Genomic DNA, 16,406 nt, shown 5'->3' on the forward strand with positions numbered 1-16,406 from the left:
CCTCGCACCAATGTATGATAGTGCCTGTTACTTTATACCCTCACCAAGAGTGCATCAGTGTTTTTAAATCTTTACTAATATCAGTTCAAAAATGGTGTCATGCTTTTACTTTGCATTTTCTTTATTATGAGTAAGTTTTTTGAATTTGCTATTCTGCAAACTATTTACTTCATAAAAAACTTTCTTGTCTTTTCTACTGTTTTGTAAGAACATTTTATATATTAGGGAAATTGGCTCCTCGACCATGGAGTGGTTGTATTTTTCTCTCGCTTGCCATTTGTCTCTTGACTTTACTGTTGTGGTTTTTGCCATGTAGAAATGTTTTATTTTTACATGGTAAAAGTATATCCATTTTTTGTTTAGAGTCAAGAAAGCCTTTTCCATTTCAGGAGTATTTTTAAAATTATCTCATGCTTTCGTCTAATGTTTTTGCAATTACAGTGCTTGCAATGTTAGATGTAGCTAGAATTTATCCTACTACGACACGTGAAATAGGTGTCCATTATTTTTTAGATGGCTACCTAATTGTCCCAATACCATTTATCAAATAATACATGTTTCTCTCCTGGATTTTAAATCCTACTTTTATTATATAATAAACTCCAGTTTGTATTGGGGTCTCTTTCTGACCTTCTGTGTTCTTCTACTGATTTGTCTATTCAAGTGTCCATTCCAAATGGTTTTAACAAACTGTTTAAGCAAAATGTTTAAATTATAGCTTTATAATTTGTTTCAGCATCTGAAGGGCTTATATCCCTCCCATTACTTTTTTGTTTATTTACCTTTCTATATAAACTTTAGAATCAGCTTGCCAAGTTCCAAAAAAAAAACCTGGTTGGTTTTTAAAATTGGGATCGTATTAAATTAATAGATTAACTTAGGAAGAGTTAACAGCTACGTGATGTTGAGTCTCCCTCCCAGGAACATGGTAACTTTTCCATTTGTGTATCTTTTCTTTCGTTTGCCTCAGGAGTGTGCTTCCAGTTTTCATCACATAAATCACGCCCATTTCTTCTTGGGTGTATTCCTAGCTAGTTTCTCCTTATTACTGCTACTATGAAAAGGGGGACTTTTCTTTCATTGCGTCTTACGACTGACTGTTGTTGTTACTGTTTCCACTCTTAGCAGTGAGTAAACTGACACTAAGAGAAGTGAGCTTCCGAAGTCTCACCAGTGGCAAGCAGCTGAGATGGAACTTGGCCTCAGATCTGATTCCACCCCGATACCAACTTGTGGATAGAAACCATCCAGTGTTTAATATATACCTTGGTGACAAATGTGTATCATTACTATCGCATATTTGTTTCTCTTCTGTTGGAACTTAAAGGAATCTTGAGACATGACCCCGCCCACTCTCATTTTACTGATGGGGAGCATGGTACAGGGCTATCAAGAAGCTGTCCAACGTTCACAGGGGAAAGGAGGAAAGAGATCCCGTCTGACCCTGTCACCTTTGTTTTACCAATTCCCGTTCCGTGAAGCAGCTTGAGGACATGAGGCCTTTGTCCACTGCAGCTGGAAATACTGCCTTGCAGCCTTGGTTTTGGCTTTCAAGCGGGTAATGTTATTTCAATCACCCCCTGCTGAGTTTTTCCACAGAACTGAAATTATAAGGGCTGCTTCTATTTTCTATACTTGTTTAAAATACTGTTTTGCTCTGCCACCCTAGAATGCACAGGAGAAAGGGTGGTTTTTTTTGATGTCAGCACATTTCATTTCATTTTAAAATGACCACATCCTGGTTGACAGGGGCTTGGATTCTTCCAAGGAAGCCGAGGGTGGAGAGGTGGTCAGTTAATACCGTCATTGGCCTGCAGAGGGAGCTCTGTGGTTTTCTTTTGCTCCAATGCACATCTGGCCCATTGGTTAATGTAGGGGAGTGACTTATGGACTATATAGTATTAGAGAGTCAACTTAGCTTTTCCTTTCCCTACTGCTCTGCTATGTAATGGATCTCCACCCCGGGAGTCGGGGTCAGTGCACAGAGGGTTTTACTCACACGTGCTCCACAGCGCTCTGAAAGGCTCTGGAAAATCTCCCTTCTAGGGATAGGCCACAAGAAGTCTTCTGTGGTCCTGAGAACTCAGCACCCTTGGGCTTTCTACAAAGAACCATTTCCTCTTCCGTATAGTTTGCGATTTACTGTTTAAATTCATTTTAAAAATTATAAATGTAGACATACTCATTACAGAACATTCTGAAAATTGAAAACACATTAAGAAAAGAGTTGCTCAGAACCTCCAACACAGAGCTGCCCACCATGGCTGTATCTCCTTCTGGTCTCATAGGCTCCGTACTGCCTAAAGCCTTCATGCTCTGCGATCGACACTTGCAAAATCCGTGTCAGGACAGCTTCCTGCACTGGAGAAGATCAGAGCAGGAACGGCCTGACATCCACAGAAGGTTCTGCGATGGCAACTCAGCTTGACTGAAGAGAAAACCCTTCTCCCTACGTGTCCTGAATTCAGCTGATGATCTGAGGACGAGTGGCTTGTTCTAGGGCTGCTTGTAGCTCGTTTTCTCAGCCCATCCGACCCAGACATTAAACGGCTAGTTCATGACCCTTTGCTGTCCATGTGATGGCAGAGAACTCTGAGATGCCATGTGACACGGCAGCGCACATTTAACTTGTCACGGAACAAATGTTTTATTGGGAGCGGCACATCGGACACAAGGCAGTGAGTCTGCTCCGCACACCGCAGTCTGTCTGCCCTTGAGCGTTTGGAAGAAGCAAAGAGGGTGGAGACCGCAGCTCTCGCACTGGCTACCGTCCACAGAGAGAAAAATGTGAGTTTTTAAGAAACTTGTTGCCCGTGCTTCTCTCAGAGAGGAGGTATTTGTTTGCTTCAAGGAAACCAGAAGAGATAGAAAAGAATGGAGCTTCAAGACCCCCAAGTGAGAATTCAAATACATACAGAATCCCCTGAGTCTTTACAATTGTGACCTGATATCTATTCTTTGTCTACCTTTGAATTGAATGGATGCTTCAGACCACGGTGAGCAAAATGGTGGAGTCTGATTTCCAGATGCTTATCAGTTTCTTTAAAGGAGGGAGAAAAGTAGACAGAGAGAAACAGGGATCAAGAATGGTCGTGCTTGTTGATTCCTTGGTCCAGTTAAATATTATAGGGATGTTTCTTTATGGGGTATGAGACATATTTCCTTCTTTCAGTCTTTGCTGTGTAAGAAAAAGAATTTTTTTGTTAGTTAAAATTATTTTGTGTAAACCTTGAACAACTACAGGGTTAAAAAAAAAAAAACCCAAACAGTCAAGCAATAATCTACTTAGAGCTCAGGTTAGTTTAGTTTAGACCAGTGTAGGGATTCTACGGAAATAAAGTTTATGATAAGTAGATGCTTTCTAAATTAATTAAATGAAGTGTCATTAAATAAATAAATAACATTTAAAAATAATAAATGTGGAACACAGGCCAAGGGAAAAAGAAAAACTAAGAAATTTTTATTTGCGTTTTCTCAGGTTGATTTCTTGTGGATGAAATGTTTCCCCGCTCGACTGAGTGGGGTGTCATCAGCATCTCAACAATGAAGAGGAATAGAATTTGTAAGAGATAAAAGGCTGCCCTCATCAGCATTTTAATTCAAGGAGAAGCACACCTATTGAAAAGGGTTCTGTCCATCTACACACAGCTTTGTAAGAAGGGTTAGAAGGTGCAGGATGAGCCAGCAAAGGTAAGAAGTGGGATCCCGAGGAAGAATCTCTCCAGGTTTGCACCCCAAATGACTGAGGGTATTTCCTGAGGGCAGGTTTGAATCTGAAGGACTGCCAGCCTCGTCAGACTGCCGTTTCAGACTTGGGCAAGCCTGAGATGAAAGATATGCCAACGGCAGGAAGCTTTTTCTAAACTTCCATTAGGCAGGACGTTTCCATCCAAAAGAGACTAAGGGTTCACTGCTTAAAAAGTGCGGCTAGGGCTTCCCTGGTGGCGCAGTGGTTGAGAGTCCGCCTGCCGATGCAGGGGACGCGGGTTCGTGCCCCGGTCCGGGAAGATCCCACATGCTGCGGAGCGTCTGGGCCCGTGAGCCATGGCCGCTGGTCCTGCGCGTCCGCAGCCTGTGCTCTGCAACGGGAGAGGCCGCAACAGTGAGAGAGGCCCGCGTATCGCAAAAGAAAAAGAAAAAAAAGTGCGGCTACACAGTAGCATGGCAGTTGAGCAGTTTCTATGCTGCAGCCTTGATTTCATTTGGGGGATGGGCATGAGTGCTATAGAGCATGATTAGCTCAATTAAGGAATTAGTCACGATCAAATAATTACTTAGACGTCTGTTGGAACCTATGAGCTTATCAGGGAAGACTTATTCCCAGACGAAGAACTTTTATAATCTTGCCACAAGAGGAGTTTAACTTGTTGTGATCTTTATCTAAAAAAATAAAAATACACTAGAGGAGTGCATTGGAAGAGGCCTAGTTTACTGTCCTTGAATGCAAGGTTGCTCGGCCTGAAAGATGGTGTCCGTCACGTGGCAGACGTCCAGTCAACAATTGTTGAATACATTTAATGCATCGCCACTGTCTGCCACTGTGGACTGTACACCTGGCTTCATTTCCTCAGATGACAGGAAGGAAACGCCTGTATGACTCCCCACGTGATTGAGCGTCTTCTTGGATTGGGCCAAGAGGACGAAGTCTAAGCAGTTGACCCTGGACAGATAGCTGACGAAAGACGCAGCTGGAGATGCTGGGCGTTGAAGGAAAAGACCCTGGCTGGTCGTGTGCTGGTGACCTGTGACATTGGACTCTGTGGGTCCAAGAGGCCTCAGAAGCAAGTAAGCACCCAGCTGGGCAGGCAGGGGAGGCTTCTCCCTCCTCTGACTCCCGTATCCTCACCCACCCCACCAACCACATGGATGTTTTCAGTCTTTGGAATTACAAGTTCTGTGTTTCAGATCGCATGAGTGATGTATGTTCCTTGTAGAAATGTGAAAAGTAAGCACAAGGACAAAAGTTCCCTGTGATCCTGGTACCCAGAGTAAGGATTGTTCGTATTTCAGTGTACGATGCAGCCATACTTGTTTCTGCAACTAAATATGTCCCTGTGTAAGTATCACTTTATACTAACATACGTCTGTGTGTTTACAGTATGAGGATTCACAGTACAGGTTGTTTCCTATGCTTTGCGTTATTAAAACACAGTATTGCCTAGAACATGTTCTTTATCGGCTGCATAATCTCCTAAACGCAAGTGTCGTGGTCGTTCTGGAGAACCCGCTCAGGTTCGAGGGGAGGGAACATAGGTTCTCCCTCCTAATGGGGCAGTGGCAAGGTTCTGGAGTAGCCTGTGACCTGGGAAGACACTGTGCATTTATGAAAAATCTGCCCCAGTGTTCACTGCTTGGATTGGCCGTCACACCTGCTACATAATCTTACCTGTTCCCCCGTGTTCTTCTGCCTCCTGCAAGAGCTTAATCACTGGAATGACATAAGATTAAACAGAGGTGACAAAAATAGAACAGCCTGGGTCAGACCGAGGGAGGGGATTTCAGGGGGTTCAGTACTTGCCATGGTGATTATTACCAGACTCTCGGCACCAGCTGTCCTTGGCCTTCGGCTCTCGGCTATGATGAGTGTCCCCAAAAAGCCTTTTGAAGTGGGAAGGGACAAGCCCCTGAAAACAGAACCTTCCTAAGAAAAAAGTGAGGGGGGCGCTTCCCTTTGATCACTGGGTAACTTTAAGCAAATTACTAACTTCTCTGTGCCTGCGTTTTCTTATCTGTAAGATGGGGATGATTATAATACCCATCTCATAGAGTTATAATGGAGATCAAAATGTGCTCATCAGTAAAGCACTTAGAACAATGCCTGCCACGTAATAAACTCTTAATAAATATTATATTTTATCACTATTAGTAGTAGTAGTAGTGGTGGTAGCTGTAATAGTAATATAATTAATTGCTGGAAATTTAGATCTCAGGTTTTTGATATTATAAATAATTTATTAGAGCATCCTTGCAGGTAAATTTTTGCCCATGTTATCTGATTATTTCCTCAAAGTGTAATTGCTACATGTGTATATTTTAAGGCTTTTGATACATGTTGCAAACTCTACTCCAGAAAATGTGTTCCAATTCACTTTACAGTCAACATTTTCAAAGAATGCCGATTTACCCGCTCTCTTCAGCACTAAGGGTTGTCATTTTAAAATCCATATGTGAACTCATTGTTTCTTTAATTACTAGGGAGGCTGAGAACTCTTTCCATGTTTGTAGTGAGCTGTATTAAATCTTTCGTGGGTTGCATCCTTCTCCATGAATTGAATTAAATCTATCTAACAAAGTTTAAGGCATTTATATTATACTTATTCTTATATTTTAATACATATTTTATATATCCCATATTTATTGTGATTTAAAAACTTTATTCCTACCGTATTATTTTGTGTTTTCTGTTCACAGTATGTGTACATGTCGTATGTAAATTTCGTTTCTCCTTTTCTGCTTTCTGCTAGAATGATTGAGTTTTCTTAATTTCCTTTTCTTATTTTTGCTGCTGCTTTGGAAGTTATACATTCTATTTCTATTCTCCTAGTGGTCGCCTTCCAATTTTTATCTCGTACCTGAATTAACAAGTCTGTACTCATTCAGCCTTTCTCCCTTCCACTTTGTAATGTACAGACCCTGGGTTGCCTTACTTTATGGCCCTCCTGTCTCTCCTCAATCAGTTATTGCTATCTGGTATTTTATTCCACTTTTTGCACTTCTTTCCTGAAGTCTGTCATTGATTTTTTTTTTACATCTTTATTGGAGTATAATCGCTTTACAATGGTGTGTTAGTTTCTGCTTTATTACAAAGTGAATCAGCTATACATATACATATGTTCCCATATCTCTTTCCTCTTGCGTCTCCCTCCCACCCTCCCTACCCCACCCCTCTAGGTGACCACAAAGCACCGAGCTGATCTCCCTGTGCTATGCGGCTGCTTCCCGCTAGCTATCTATTTTACATTTGGTAGAGTGGACATTATATACACTGTCATTGATTTTTATACAACTGATTCTTTTTTTTTTGTTTGCGGTTCTCGGGCCTCTCACTGCTGCGGCCTCTCCCGTTGCGGAGCACAGGCTCCGGACGCGCAGGCTCAGCGGCCATGGCTCACGGGCCCAGCCGCTCCGCGGCACGTGGGATCCTCCCGGACCGGGGCACGAACCCGCGTCCCCTGCATCGGCAGGCGGACTCTCAACCACTGCGCCACCAGGGAAGCCCCTATACAACTGATTCTTATTTAGATTTACCTGAATGCTTACCTATTTCATTGCCGCTCACATTATATTTGTTTCTTTTGAATTTGATTACTTCTTCTCGAAGAAAATCCTTTAGTAGTTCCTTCAGTGAGAGTTACTGGGCTAGGTGGTCTCAGTCTTGGTCTGTCTGAAAATATTTTCAATTTTTCCTCACTTCTGAATCAGTGGATATAAAAATCTAAATTGTGAGTTGTATTCTTCCAGCACTTTGAAGATATTATTCCACTGTATTTGGGCTTTTATGACTGCTGCTATAGTATATCTACAGATACAGCAAGAATGCTCTTGCTGGTTGCTTTCAAGCTTTTTCTCTTTGCTTCTGATTTGCAGTTTTACCAACATGTGTTCAGGTATAGTCGTGTTTTATTTATTTTGCTTACAATGTGTTGCACATCCTGAATCCACAGATTCATATTTTTTATAAACTCCGGAAAATATTCAGCCATTCTCTTTATGAATACTGACTCTCCTCCGTCTCTTGACTCTTTCTTCCTGCAACTTTAATTAGATATATTTGGATGTTTTCATTTATTCGAATATCTCTTAACTCCTCTTTCATAATTTCTACCTCTTGATCTGGGTATTGCATGTTGTAAAATTCCCTCATATTTTCTTTCCTGTTCACTGAGTCTCTGATCAGCTGTATCTAATCAGATAAAACCTATCCATTCAGTTTTTAACTTCAATTACTAGATTTTTTATTTCTAAAACTTGTATTTGGTTACTCTTCATTTTTGCCTGGTTTCATTTTTGATAATGATTTATTCTTTTCTTACTTTTTGAATTCCTTCCTTTTTGACATTAATCATGTCACATATTTTCATTTTATAGTCTATAAGATTAAACAGTTATCTGAAGTTCTCAGGTTCTAATACTCTTTTTTTATGTCTGAGGGCTCTTAATCCTAGCAGATTATTTCCTCAGGCATTTCACAAACAAGAGTTTTTGTGAGCTCATCCTCTGTAAAAATATTGTGTAGCCTGAGTTTAGTGCCCTGGGGATTTTCACTGTCTGGAACAAATTTCATATTCTTTTCTTAAATTGGGTTTTCCTGAACCATGCTGTTAGTGTGAAATTGAACCAAAATCTGCATGAAGAGTAGTTACCAATTCCCAGGAAGGATTTTTTTTTTCCGACTCCCAGTGTGATAAGCAGTACACAAGCTTTCTTGTCACGTCTCTGTGATCTTACGTGGATATTTATCTAGTGTAACCTTTCCTTGAGGGTGTGTTCTTTAAGGGCCCCCACTTGCTGCGGGCGTCTTGATCTCCCTTTTACTCATATGGGACCAAAACTCTTCCTTCCGTCTTGGCAGGAGTATTAAAATTCAAGCCTCAAGATTACGTAGGCTGACAGCCCTACCTCTGGGACAATCGCCGTATCAGCTCACATGCTCACTGCTTTGGTCCTTAGCTTACTCTTTATTCCTTACTCTGGGCTTTCCTTTCCTTTCCTTCAAGCTGTACTTAATGTCATATTTGTCCTATTTTATCTTGCATTACCAAATACTTGCAATGGTTTGGTTTCCAAACCGTATCTCTAAAAATGGAAGTCCCCGCTTGTTGTTCAATTGCAGCTGATGTAATTTTTCCTGTAGGCTCTAACGGGGACTTGAGGAGACACGAAAGCCCCCCTTCAGATGCAGGCTTCCTGATTCTTACGATAGAGGGAGGCCTTCATGATGCACAGAGGGCACAGCTGTGCGCTCTGGAGCGGGGCGACATGCTTTGGGGTGAAGGTGAAAGGCACAACTCAGGGCATACTGCACACAAGACGATGTGATGCAGCCACATCCCCAAGAGGAAGGAGAAAGCAAGGGCAGCCAGACGTGCCTGAGCCCCAGTGCCTTGAAATGAGTGCCATCCTTCTGGAAACAAGAGTCCGGTGAGGAAACTGAACAAATCCAAGGTGTCTCTTGGCCTCGGACACGGGAGCTCACATAATCTGCGTGGTGGAGAACACTGGTTGAGAGATGCAGATATCACCTTCCCGCTGCCAGAAAAGCAGTTCACAGCAGCCCTGGCTCTGAATCTGAGTACAAAGTGTTCCAGTTCAGAGGAAGAACTGTCACAGGTGTCACGCTGGTAATGGTCATTCTGACTCACAAAGCTACAAACCATGTCTGCACCCGCCCAACCAATGAAGCCAGGAAGCGAACTTACTATGGGAGACAATCTATGCGCAGGACCATTGGATCATTCGCTCTTTTGAATTAGTCTCACTGGAACTCTCTGTGCTCCAGAGAGACACTTGTTATTACTTAAATTTAAAAGGTTGAAATGGAAGACAGTTTTAGGAATAAAGAGGGAGTTTTAGGAAGAAAATGTAGGTCTTAGAGCGACAAGTATTTTTTATTAATTGCATCACAGAGGGCCTGGAATTAACTGAATCAGATCAAACTTTTAGAAAAATGGATGTTCAGAAAAAGCTCCAGTAAACTTTCCAATAGCTCATTGATTTTGGGCTGAGCCTCTGTAACATACCTGGAATATTGAAGAGGGCCTAGAATCACCTAGAGGTGTGTTTGTGCCCCGTGTAGCAACTATCTCATTATTTAGTCTGTCTGAAATTAATATGCACAGCTTGGTGGGATTTCCCGGCCTTAGGTGTTGTGGATAAAAGTACTATTCTACATAATCTGTTTCCCTTTTCCTCCTGAACACCCAGATGGAGTCCCTTTCCCAGACTCCCTTGCAATTCGGTGTGATCACATGACTGACAGTGGGTGGGACGTGAGTAGGAGACCGTGTGCGTCACTCCCAGGCCTGAAAACTTTACACCCACTCTCCGATATGCTCTTTTCCTTCTCCCGGTGATTGGGGTGGCAACCCCCAGGCGACCCAGGAAGCCTCACGTTAAAGACGGCACACCACCTTCAGCCTGGGTTCTTGTACGTCTACGTTGAGCAGAGCTGCTTCCCTGGACCTCCGTGGATGGTGCCAGTTCCCTTGTGCTGAAGCATTGCGTGCTCGTGTCTGTTCTTTTATTACAGCCTTGCCCACCTGAATGAACGCAGACCCTAACAAGGACACCAGGGTGTTGGCAGCCTGTGCAACCCCTGCGTGCCTGCCCCAAGATGGAATGCTTGTTCCTAGTGTGACTTACGCAAGGTGCTCAGCAGTGTCTCTGGCCATCCTCCCCTGGAAAGAGGTCCTCTGCATCCCTTTGTCACCCAGCGCCCAGGGTCTGCACTCCTATCTCTGTCACCCACGGCAGCCAGATCGTCGACCAGCAGTTGCTCTAAATGCACAGAGATTTTGGATACGTGCTTATTCAAACCCCCGGACACATGAAACTGGGCTGTGCGTTCCCCTGCCACACCTTCCTGAAGCACTGGGCTTTGTTTGAAGATTTTGGAGGAGAAAGAATATTATTTCATACTAAAATAAACATGAATGGGCAGAATGCAAAAGTGGATGAATTTCAAAGACCAAGCCTAAGACTTCAAAGAGAGTTCAAGTTTGCATTTACGGTTCTGGGTCAAGTACTTAGCCCTCCCCTGGGTGCTCATCCACTGTGATTTATTTATTTATTGTTATTCTCAGGGTTTTAGGTTTTAATCCAGTAGCCAAATATTTTCTTCCAATACAGGGAAGACACCTAATTCAAAGGTTGTCAGACGATTTGTTCTTGGCCTCCCTTCTCTTCCCATCCCCTCTCCTCCCCACTGAAAAAAAAAAGAGAGATAAATTTACCACCCAAGCTTACAGACTACGACGTAGGCTATAACGTGAGTCTCCCAGCTAAACCCTGGAAAGGGCCAGGCTCCCATGCAGCCTGTGACCTCGGGAACCTCCTCCCCCCACTTTTCATGAAGGTGGGAGTAGTTCTCAGGCCCAGGCCCCACTGCGTTTCTTTACCCTCAACCCAGACCAGTCCCGAGTTTGTGACTTGGAGCTGCATGTGATCTAGCCATCTAACACAGAAGGGCCAGCTTCTGCCCTGAGCGGTCTTGTGTTTAACTTTCAAAGTGGGCATCCTTTTGTTTTTCCAAAAGTGCGTGTCCTCTTCTGATAGCCAGTGTATCTGCAGTTAGCACCCACTTGGGGAGAAAACAACCTCTGGATCTGGTGGCAGATTAGCAAAGACCTTCTCGTTTTCTGGGAGTGGACCCTCCACCAGCAACTCATTTCGGGGTCACCAACCACATTTCTCTTGCTGAATTCACAGCCCTGCCTGTGGCATCCTCTTGAATTGCTGGACGTGTGTTTACTTGACTCTGGTGAGGAAAGTACTCCCAGGGTCAGATTCGCTTTGCTTTCAGGGCCAGGAGGGCCAGGATGAAGCTGGTGGAGGGGTCCAGGAGGCAGCGCCTGCCTCGAGCTCCCTGAGGACGGGGAGGTCTGAGGGGTGAGCATGGCCAGTATCAGAGGAGCTGGGACCCGTCTCCTGTGCCGGACCCTGTGGTGTGAGAGTTTCGCTTGGACGGGAGACAAAACCAGGAGGCAGGAGAGGGGGGTATCAGGATGAGGGGCAGCAGTAGAGGCCACGGTAGGAGGGGCTGGAGTGACAGGAGTAGGAGATGCATGGCCCAGGCGGAGGTCAGCCAGGCTGTAAATATGGGATCATAAGACCTCTTCTGAGTTTTCAATAAGAAATCTTAGGTAAAGTGCCTAGTATATAATGAAAGCTAAATAAATGTTAGTTATCTGAATGAAAAATTATAGAGGGGCGGGGGTGTAGACCTGCTACCACTTACAGGGCAAAAATATACTACTAATAATGAAAGATTGGGAGGAAAGAGGAAGCCTTTTATAAGAAACATAATTTACAGTGTTATAAGAATAACGTATGTGAAAGCACTTCTCTTAAGAGACTTTAGAGCAATTTTAGGGTCACAGCAAAATTGAGGAGAAGCTACAGAGACTTCCCATGTACCGCCTCATCCCACACACACCCAGTCACCCCATCATCAACATCCCCCACCAGAGTGGGACGTTTGTTACAACTCACGAACTTACACTGAATCATCATTGTTACCCAAAGCTCACAGTTTACATTAGGGTTCACTCTTGGTGTTCTGTGGGTGTGGAAAATGTATAGCCACATGTTTCCATCATTATAGTGTTAAACAGAGTACTTTCACTGTCCTAAAAGTCCTCTGCACTCTGCCTATTCATCCCTTTCCACTTCAGCCCCTGGCAACCACTGACCGTTTTACTGCCTCCATAGTTTTGCCTTTTCCAGAATGTCATGTAGTCAAAACCATACAGCGTGTACCCTTTTCAGATTGCCTTCTTTCACTTAGTCATATGCATTTAAGTTTCCTCAATGTCTTTTCATGGCTTGAGAGCTCATTTCTTTTTACTGTTGAATAATAATCCATCATCTGGATGGACCACAGTTTGTTTATCCATTCACCCACTGAAGGACATCTTGTTTGCTTCCAAGTTTTGAAAGTTATGAATAAAGCTGCTATAAACATCTGTGTAAAGGTTTTTGTGTGGACATAAGTTTTCAACCCCTTTGGATAAATACCAAGGAGCACAATTTCTGGATCATATATGGTAAGAGTATGTTTGGTTTTGTAAGAAGCTGCCAAAATGTCTTTCAAAGCAGCTGTACCATTTTGCATTCCCACCAGCACTGAATGAGAATTCTTATTATTCTGCATCCTTGCCAACATTTGGTATTGTCAGTATTTTAGATTTTGGCCATTATAATGTGTGTGTAGTGATAGCTCATGGTTATTTTAATTTGCATTTCCCTGATGACATATGATGTAGAGCATCTCTTCACAGGCTTATTTGCCAGCTGTATCTATTCTTTGATGAAGTGTCGCAAGATATTTTACCCATTTTTAATCAAGTGGTTTATTTTCTTGTTGACTTTTAAGAGTTCTTTCTGTATTTTGGATAACAGTTTTTTATCAGATGTATCTTGAGCAAATATCTTTTCCCCATTTGTGGCTAGTCTTCTTATTCTTGTGACATTGTCTTTTGCCGTGCAGAAGTTTTAAATTTTAATGAAGTCCACCTTATGCATCCTTTCTCTTATAGATTATGCTTTGGTATTGTATCTAAAATGTCATCGCCATACCACAGATTATTTAGGCTTTCTATTATGTTATCTTCTAGGTGTTTTATAGTTTTGCATTTTACATTGAGGTCTATAGTCCATTTTTGAGTTAATGTTTGAGAAGGCTGTGAGGTATGTGTTTAGATTCACTTTTTTGCATGTGGATGTTCAGTTTTTCCAGTACCATTTGTTGAAGACTACATTTGCTCCATTGTATTGCCTTTGCTCCTTTGTCAAAGATCATTTGACTATATTTATGTGGTTCTACTTCTGGGCACTGATTTATTTGTCTGTTCTTTTACCAATAACACACTGACTTGATTAGTGTAGCTTTGTAGTAAGTCTTGAAGTTGGATAATGTTAGTTGTCCAACTTTGTTTATTTCCTTCAATATTGTGTTGGTTATTCTGCATATTTTGCTTTTCCATATAAACTTTAGAATCATTTCGTTGATATTCATGAAATAATTTACTAGGATTTTGACTGGGATTGCATTGAGTCAAGTTGGAAGAACTGACATCTTGACAATACTGAATCTTCCTATCCATGAACGTGGAATATTTCTCCATTTATTTAGTATTTCTTTGATTTCTTTCATCAAAATTTTGTGGTTTTCCTCATATAAACATCATACATATTTTTGTTAGATTTATACCTAATCATTTCTTTTTTGGAGTGCTAATGTAAATGATACTGTGTTTTTACTTTCAAATTCCATTCATTTATTGCTGACATATAGGAAAGAAATTGCCTTTTTTTATATTAATCACGTATCCTGCAACCTTGCTATAATTGCTTATTAGTTTCAGGAGTTTTTTTGTTGACTTTTTCAGATGGATGATTATGTTATGTGCAAACAAAAATAGTTTTATTTCTTCCTTCCCAATCTGTATGCCTTTTATTTCCTTTTCTTGTCTTACTGCATTAGCTAGGACGTCCACTATGATATCACAAAGATGTGGTAAGAGGGAAATCCTTTCTTGTTCCTGATCTTAGAGGAAAAGCTTTTTGTTCCTGTTCATTAAGTATGATGTTAGCTGTAGGGCTTTTGTAGGCTTCTATCAGTTTGAGGAAGTTCCCCTCTATTCCTAGTTTCCTGAGAGTTTTAATCATGAATGGGTGTTGGATTTTTGTCAAATGCTTTTTCTACATCCATTGATATGATCATGTAATTTTTCTTTTTTAGCCTTTTGATGTGCTGGAATTCACTATTTGATTTTCAAATGTTGAATCAGCCTTGCATGTCTTGGATACATCCCACTTGGTCATGGTGTACAATTATTTTTATACACTATTGAACTCAATTTGCTAGTACTCTGTTGAGAACTTTTCATCTCTGTTCATGAAAGATATTGGTTTGCAGATTTCTTCCCTCATAATGTCTTCATCTGGTTTTGGTACTAGAGTAATGCCAGCTCCACAGAATGAGTTAGGAAGCATTTCCTCTACTTCTATCCTCTGAATGAGATTGTAGAGAATTGGTATGATTTCTTCCTTAAATGTTTTGTAGAATTCAATCCACCTGGGCCTGGTGCTTTCTGTTTGGGAAGGTTGTGAATTATTGATTCCATTTCTTTAATAGACACGGGCCTATTCAGATTGCCTATTTCTTCTTCGGTGAGTTTTGGCAACTTATGTCTTTCAAGGAACTGATCCATTTGACTCAGGTTATCAAATTTATTGTCATAGAGTTATTGAAAGCACTTTTTAAACTACAAAGAGCTACATAAATCTGAGGACATTTTGTTACTATTGTTATGGCACTAGTCCGAGTTAGATCTTCATTCTTTAAAAGAGATTCATTCATTCATTCATTAGACATTTATTGGGCATCTGCTCTGTGCCAGGCATTTGTGTAACTTTTAGCAGCAACCAGTAAAGCTGGGGCATCTGCCCTCCATGGACCTTGCGGTCTTATGGAAGAGATAGACAATGGCCATTATACAGGGATAAAAGCTAAAGAACCACAGGGTGCTACAGCAGGGCTCCAGAGCAGAGGCCCGACTTTCTAGGGAAGTCAGGAGGCCTCCTCAGAAGTGATGACTTAACTAAACTAGAACTACCTGGAAGTCAAAGCCAGGGAAGGGGCCCGGGAGCATGCAGGTATCCCAGTGTTCCAGGCAGAGAGAACTGTGCAAAGGCTGGTGATGGGAGAGAGCATGGCATAGAGAAGAACTTAAAGAGACCAGTGTCAATAATATCAGAATAGAAGAAGAAAAGGGATCGAAAAGAAAGGACTAGAACTTTATTAAAAAATGAGGCGCATACAAATTCTCTTTGGAGGGGATGGTAAGTGTTTCAGGACACACCTCCTGGGACTGCTCTGAGGGATCTGAACAATGTAAAGCACAGGCTCTGAAGCAGGGTCACTGGGGTCCCCCAGGGAGCTCTGAGTGCTGCAGCCCCTGGTTGGTGCAGTGTCAACAGCTCAGGCTGGGAACCACAGCTTCCGAGGAGGAAGAGAGGGCCCTCCGTGCCCTGCTTCTGCCCGTGCTCAGGGTGTGTTGACGGGGCTGATGGGGCAGGGTGCTGGTGCTGGGGCCACCCCACTGATGAGTCCCACTGCAGCATTTAAACGCTGTAGCTACAGAAGTCTGCAGGACTTCTCCAGAGGTTCCATGAATTTTTTGTGACGTCTGTGGATGCCAGAGAGCAAGATCTGTTCTTTGACATTTGCTCCCTAACTTTCACAGGGACCCAAAATCAAACCAGGCAGTCATCCAGGAGTTCTTTGGCCTCATTTCACATGGCTTTATGTTTTTAAGGTTCTTTTCCTCCGAAGAATTGAAATATTTTATAGACTTCATGTAGTAGCCTCATCAGGGATCAAAGACGTGATATTCACACACGTGGCATTTGGGGAAACAGAGGTGAGGGCAGGCAGTTGGCCCTGCAGGCATGCTGCAATGACCCAGGACTTTGAATCAGGCCCACCAGGGACTTAAATCCTGCTTTGCCATTTTCTTGCAGCTACACGACCTTGGGCAACATTTTCTATGAGCCTCAGTTTCCTTGTGTGTAAGTAGGATAATAATGTCCCATTGCAGGCTTGTTACAGAGTGTATATCAAGTGTTCAGCAAAATGAGCTCCTACTGTTTTCAGCTTCCTAGTCCGTACATCCTGGAAACGT

The 16,406-nt window shown here is 42.3% G+C and overlaps 1 long non-coding RNA gene across 1 annotated transcript in view; it reads left to right on the forward strand.

Moving 5' to 3' along the window:
- The window catches only part of LOC117196135 (uncharacterized), a 91,349-nt gene that overhangs the window by 30,702 nt on the left and 44,241 nt on the right, over positions 1-16,406 (forward strand). The window contains exons 2-4 of the long non-coding RNA XR_007475780.1: positions 1,126-2,787; positions 3,479-3,690; positions 4,572-5,056. This is a non-coding gene — a long non-coding RNA (uncharacterized LOC117196135). The remainder of the gene's footprint in view (positions 1-1,125; positions 2,788-3,478; positions 3,691-4,571; positions 5,057-16,406) is intronic.

The sequence above is a fragment of the Orcinus orca genome, chromosome 2, assembly GCF_937001465.1.
Source record: "Orcinus orca chromosome 2, mOrcOrc1.1, whole genome shotgun sequence".
NCBI lineage: Eukaryota > Metazoa > Chordata > Mammalia > Artiodactyla > Delphinidae > Orcinus > Orcinus orca.